General features: G+C 50.4%; 1 non-coding gene across 1 annotated transcript; it reads left to right on the top strand.

Annotated features, from left to right (window-relative positions):
- Positions 1 to 390: 390 nt before the first annotated feature.
- On the top strand, positions 391 to 474 carry TRNAR-UCU (transfer RNA arginine (anticodon UCU)). Its single transcript is given in 2 exon segments — positions 391 to 427; positions 439 to 474. It is a non-coding gene; the product is annotated as a tRNA-Arg (tRNA).
- Positions 475 to 7,025: the final 6,551 nt, after the last annotated feature.

Here is a 7,025-nt window from a genome sequence, read left to right as displayed (position 1 = left end):
GCGCCATTTTTCCGGAGACCGAACACAAGTGAATCCGGAACCAAAATGTTTTCCTACGTAGGAAAAAAAAAAAAAAAGAGCGCTCGCTCTAGTGTCCACAAACATTACGCATGCGCATTTGATCTGAATCGCGGCGCTGAAAACAAAGAGCGCATGCGTCCCCCCTTTTTTTTTTTCTTTTTCCTATTGCGAAATCCCGTTGACCTCGGGTGGTATTTCCCGTCCTCGTCTCCGGTCCTCGTTACCGTCTGTTCTATAGGTCGAAGTGAGGCCACGTGATCAGGCGGCGACTGGGTTTGAGCTACATAAGGGGAAAACGATAGAGGAACAGCTGTGATCGTCCGGCTATCATTTTAGAGATGAATGTTATTTCCTCTGAATCCAACAGGTGGCTCCGTGGCGCAATGGATAGCGCATTGGACTTCTAGAGGAGAAGCGATTCAAAGGTTCCGGGTTCGAGTCCCGGCGGAGTCGCGTTTGGTTTTTATTTTATTTATTTATTGTTATTTACATTAAAGAGTTATTATTAACATTATTATTTTTTATTTTTTTTTATAAACTGGTGCCAGAAAGTTAAACAGACTTGTAAATTACTTTTATTAAAAAAAAGTCTTTATCCTTCCAGTACTTATTAGCAGCTGTATATTACAAAGAAAGTTCTTTTGTTTTTAAATTTCTTTTTTTTTTCTGTCCACAGTGCTCTCTGCTGACACCTCTGTCTGTATCAGGAACGGTCCTGATACAGTTGCCTGGTGGGAGTTGTAGTTTTGCAACAGCTGGAGGCACCCTGGTTTGGAAATGCTACTTTATAGTATTTTGTCTTATTGTTTTACACTTCCACACCACTCTCCTGTATACACTATTTGACCGTATACTTTTCTCACGTTACAAAGTAAATACTTAAAGGGGTACTCCGGTGTAAAACATTTTTGTTTTAATCAACTGGTGCCAGAAAGTTAAACATATTTGTAAATTACTTCTATTTAAAAATCTGTATCCTTCCAGTACTTATTAGCTGCTGTATGCTACAGAGAAAGACCTGTGACAGAGAAGAAGCTGGACCGTGAGGTGAAGTGAAAGTAAAAATGGTGCAGGGGTCTTGGGGGGCAGGGGTGGTGGTATTAGGGTTAGAAGGGGATAAAGGGGTCTGGGGGTGCATAAAGGTAAAAATGCAGGGGTCTTGGGGGGGGGGGCATAAAAGTGAAAGTAAAAATGATGCAGGGGTCTTGGGGGGGTGTTAGGGCAGAAGGGGACAGAAAAGTGTAAAGAAGGGATGATGGAGGGGTCAGGGGGGAGAGGAATCTGAAGGAGGAGGGAAAAGGGGTCTGGAAGAGGACCTAGGGGTCTGGGGGGGGACTTAAAGGGGTACTCTGTCCCTGAGACATCCAAAGGATAGGGGATAAGATGTCGGGACCCCCACAATCTTTTATTTGCCACCCACCCACCTGTTTGAGCTGCACGCCGTGGTGCCAGCTCACAAACAGCCGGGCGGCGACTCCGCCCCCGTGTGACATCACCCCCCGCTATGCAAGTCTATGGGAGGGGGCGTGACAGCCGTCACGCCCCCTCCCATAGACTTGCATAGCGGGGACGGGGGGTGACATCACACAGGGGTGGAGTAATGAAGGCCGTCGCGCCCCCTCCCATAGACTTGCATAGCGGGGACGGGGGGTGACATCACATAGGGGTGGAGTAGTGACGGCCGTCACGCCCCCTCCCATAGACTTGCATAGCGGGGACGGGGGGGTGACATCACACGGGGGTGGAATAGTGATGGCCATCATGCCCCCTCCCATAGACTTGCATAGCGGGGACGGGGGGGTGACATCACACGGGGGTGGAGTAGTGACGGCCATCACGCCCCCTCCCATAGACTTGCATAGCAGGAAGTGACGTTACATGGGGGCGGAAATTGCGGGGATCCCCAGCGGCGAAACATCTTATCCCCTATCCTTTGTATAGGGGATAAGATGTCTCAGGGCCGGAGTACCCCTTTAAGGCCCATCCACATTAAGGACATTCCTCCGGCGGAAATTTGCTTGCAGCAGAGTCCTATTGTTTTCAATGGGATTCTGCTGCTCTGTGCATATTGTGGAATCACCACAGAGGAATTCCCCCAGCAGAATGGATGTGAACAAAGATTGTTCGTTCTTTGGGTGGACGTCCATTCTGATGGGGGAATTTCACCGGACTGCATTGTCATCTATGGAGATGGCGCCCATCCGTGCAGTCCTACTGCCAATTGCTTCGGTGGTGCCTGCAGCAAGCGGACATTCCACCGACTAAATGTCCACAGTATGAAGAAGCCCTTAGGGGTCTAAAGGAGGTGGGGAAAATGGGGGGGCGGGGAGTACAGGGGTGGTATTCTGACAAACAGAGGAAACAGTATCTGGCAGTATTATTTTAGGGGTCATGGGGTTATAATGATTATTGTCTTTATACAGAGGATGAGGATCTACTGACAAATTAACCAATGATGTGCGGGTGTCAGACTCTGCAGAGAAGATGGAGCTGAAAGAAGACAAGAACCAGAGGAAGAAGAAAAGTAAAGACAACAGAGAAGACGTCTCCTGTGAGTCATTATACAAATGTGTATTCTCCTGACTGTCCCATCAGAGCTGTAGTCACTGATATCATTGTGTTTTCTCCTGACTGTCCCATCAGAGCTGTAGTCACTGATATCATTGTGTATTCTCCTGACTGTCCCATTAGAGCTGTAGCCACTGATATAATTGTGTTTTCCTGACCGTCCCATCAGAGCTGGAGTCACTTGTAATTTCTGCAGTGATGATGGGTGACGCTGTACCCCAATCTGTGGCTGTCCATCTGTTACAAAACTACAACTCCCATAATGCCTGAGGCTTTGCAACATCTGGAGGGCCACTTAAACCAAGGTGGTTTTAGAGTATGCAGCCTATTTTATTTTAATGGGTGTCTGACTTCTGCGACACCCACTGTAAAAAAACAACCTTTATCTCTACAGTGGTTTCAAATCTACAGTTCCCATCATGCTCTTCTGTCTGCAGTTTTAGTTTTGCAACAGCTGGAGAGTTCATATGGGGGGGACCTCCTTCATTGTTTTTAGGGACACAGAGGTATAATTCGCTTCAGGGCACAGCATGTGGTAGTGTTCTACCCAGGGGCACAGTGTGAGGCGGCATTATACTCAGGGGCACAGTGTGAGGCGGCATTATACTCAGGGGCACAGTGTGAGGCGGCATTACACTCAGGGGCACAGTGTGAGGCGGCATTACACTCAGAGGCACAGTGTGAGGCCGCATTACACTCAGGGGCACAGTGTGAGGCCGCATTACACTCAGGGGCACAGTGTGAGGCCGCATTACACTCAGGGGCACAGTGTGAGGCCGCATTACACTCAGGGGCACAGTGTGAGGCCGCATTACACTCAGGGGCACAGTGTGAGGCCGCATTACACTCAGGGGCACAGTGTGAGGCCGCATTACACTCAGGGGCACAGTGTGAGGCAGTATTATACTCAGGGGCACAGTGTGAGGCAGCATTATACTCAGGGGCACAGTGTGAGGCAGCATTTTAATCAGGGGCACAGTGTGAGGCAGCATTATACTCAGGGGCACAGTGTGAGGCAGCATTATACTCAGGGGCACAGTGTGAGGCCGCATTATACTCGGGCACAGTGTGAGGCCGCATAATACTCAGGGGCACAGTGTGAGGCCGCATTATACTCAGGGGAACAGTGTGAGGCCGCATTATACTCAGGGGCACAGTGTGAGGCCGCATTATACTCAGGGGCACAGTGTGAGGCCGCATTATACTCAGGGGCACAGTGTGAGGCAGCATTATACTCAGGGGCACAGTGTGAGGCAGCATTATACTCAGGGGCACAGTGTGAGGCAGCATTATACTCAGGGGCACAGTGTGAGGCAGCATTATACTCAGGGGCACAGTGTGAGGCCGCATTATACTCAGGGGCACAGTGTGAGGCCGCATTATACTCAGGGGCACAGTGTGAGGCCGCATAATACTCGGGCACAGTGTGAGGCCGCATTATACTCAGGGGCACAGTGTGAGGCCGCATTATACTCAGGGGCACAGTGTGAGGCAGCATTATACTCAGGGGCACAGTGTGAGGCAGCATTATACTCAGGGGCACAGTGTGAGGCAGCATTATACTCAGGAGCACAGTGTGAGGCAGCATTATACTCGGGCACAGTGTGAGGCAGCATTATACTCAGGGGCACAGTGTGAGGCCGCATTATACTCAGGGGCACAGTGTGAGGCCGCATTATACTCAGGGGCACAGTGTGAGGCCGCATTATACTCAGGGGCACAGTGTGAGGCCGCATTATACTCAGGGGAACAGTGTGAGGCAGCATTATACTCAGGGGCACAGTGTGAGGCAGCATTATACTCAGGGGCACAGTGTGAGGCAGCATTATACTCAGGGGCACAGTGTGAGGCAGCATTATACTCAGGGGCACAGTGTGAGGCAGCATTATACTCAGGGGCACAGTGTGAGGCAGCATTATACTCAGGGGCACAGTGTGAGGCGACATTATACTCAGGGGCACAGTGTGAGGCGGCATTACACTCAGGGGAACCGTGTGAGGCGGCATTATACTCGGGAACAGTGTGAGGCGGCATTATACTCAGGGGAACAGTGTGAGGCGGCATTACACTCAGGGGCACAGTGTGAGGCGGCATTACACTCAGGGGCACAGTGTGAGGCCACATTACACTCAGGGGCACAGTGTGAGGCCGCATTATACTCAGGGGAACAGTGTGAGGCAGCATTATACTCGGGAACAGTGTGAGGCAGCATTATACTCAGGGGCACAGTGTGAGGCAGCATTACACTCAGGGGAACAGTGTGAGGCAGCATTACACTCAGGGGAACAGTGTGAGGCAGCATTACACTCGGGAACAGTGTGAGGCAGCATTATACTCGGGAACAGTGTGAGGCCGCATTATACTCAGGGGCACAGTGTGAGGCAGCATTATACTCAGGGGCACAGTGTGAGGCAGCATTATACTCAGGGGCACAGTGTGAGGCAGCATTATACTCAGGGGCACAGTGTGAGGCAGCATTATACTCAGGGGCACAGTGTGAGGCAGCATTATACTCGGGCACAGTGTGAGGCAGCATTATACTCAGGGGCACAGTGTGAGGCAGCATTATACTCGGGAACAGTGTGAGGCCGCATTACACTCAGGGGCACAGTGTGAGGCAGCATTACACTCAGGGGCACAGTGTGAGGCAGCATTACACTCAGGGGAACAGTGTGAGGCAGCATTATACTCGGGAACAGTGTGAGGCCGCATTATACTCAGGGGCACAGTGTGAGGCCGCATTATACTCAGGGGAACAGTGTGAGGCAGCATTACACTCAGGGGAACAGTGTGAGGCAGTATTATACTCAGGGGAACAGTGTGAGGCAGCATTATACCCAGGGGCACAGTGTGAGGCGGCATTACACTCAGGGGCACAGTGTGAGGCCGCATTATACTCAGGGGAACAGTGTGAGGCAGCATTATACTCGGGAACAGTGTGAGGCAGCATTATACTCAGGGGCACAGTGTGAGGCAGCATTATACTCAGGGGCACAGTGTGAGGCAGCATTACACTCAGGGGAACAGCGTGAGGCCGCATTACACTCATGGGCACAGCGTGAGGCAGCATTACACTCAGGGGAACAGTGTGAGGCCACATTATACTCAGGGGCACAGTGTGTGGCAGTATTATACTCAGGGGCACAGTGTGTGACAGTTATATATTCAGGGGCACAGTGTGTGACAGTAATCATACCAGGGGCACAGTGTGTGACAGTTATATATTCAGGGGCAGTGTGTGGCAGTTATATACTCAGGGGCTCAGTGTTGGCAGTTATATATTCAGGGGCACAGCGTGTGGCAGTATTATTCCAGGGGCACAGCGTGTGGCAGTATTGTGTTCAAGGGCAGTGTGTGGCAGTTATAGATCCAGGGGCACAGTATGTGGCAGTTATAGATCCAGGGGCACAGTGTGTGGCAGTTATAGATCCAGGGGCACAGTGTGTGGCAGTTATAGATCCGGGGGCACAGTGTGTGGCAGTTATAGATCCAGGGGCACAGTGTGTGGCAGTTATAGATCCAGGGGCACAGTGTGTGGCAGTTATAGATCCACGGGCACAGTGTGTGGCAGTTATATATTCAGGGGGCACAGTGTGTGGCAGTTATATATTCAGGGGGCACAGTGTGTGGCAGTTATATATTCAGGGGGCACAGTGTGTGGCAGTTATATATTCAGGGGGCACAGTGTGTGGCAGTTATATTTTCAGGGGGCACAGTGTGTGGCAGTTATATATTCAGGGGCACAGTGTGTGGCAGTTAAATCCAGGGGCACAGTGTGTGGCAGTTATATATTCAGGGGCACAGTGTGTGACAGTATTATACCAGGGGCACAGTGTGTGGTAGTTATATATTCAGGGGCACAGTGTGTGGCAGTTATATATTCAGGGGCACAGTGTGTGGCAGTTATATATTCAGGGGCACAGTGTGGCAGTTATATATTCAGGGGCACAGTGCGACAGTTATATATTCAGGGGCACAGTGTGTGGTAGTTATATATTCAGGGGCACAGTGTGTGGCAGTTATATATTCAGGGGCACAGTGTGTGGCAGTTATATATTCAGGGGCACAGTGTGTGGCAGTTATATATTCAGGGGCACAGTGTGTGGCAGTTATATATTCAGGGGCACAGTGTGTGGCAGTTATATATTCAGGGGCACAGTGTGTGACAGTTATATATTCAGGGGCACAGTGTGTGACAGTTATATATTCAGGGGCACAGTATGTGGTAGTTATATATTCAGGGGCACAGTGTGTGACAGTTATATATTCAGGGGCACAGTATGTGGCAGTTATATATTCAGGGGCACAGTGTGTGGCAGTTATATATTCAGGGGCACAGTGTGTGGCAGTTATATATTCAGGGGCACAGTGTGTGACAGTTATATATCCAGGGGCACAGTGTGTGGCAGTTATATATTCAGGGGCACAGTGTGTGG

Source organism: Hyla sarda, chromosome 6 (genome assembly GCF_029499605.1).
Source record: "Hyla sarda isolate aHylSar1 chromosome 6, aHylSar1.hap1, whole genome shotgun sequence".
In the NCBI taxonomy this organism is placed as follows: domain Eukaryota; kingdom Metazoa; phylum Chordata; class Amphibia; order Anura; family Hylidae; genus Hyla; species Hyla sarda.
This window is presented reverse-complemented; position numbering and strand designations above follow the sequence as displayed.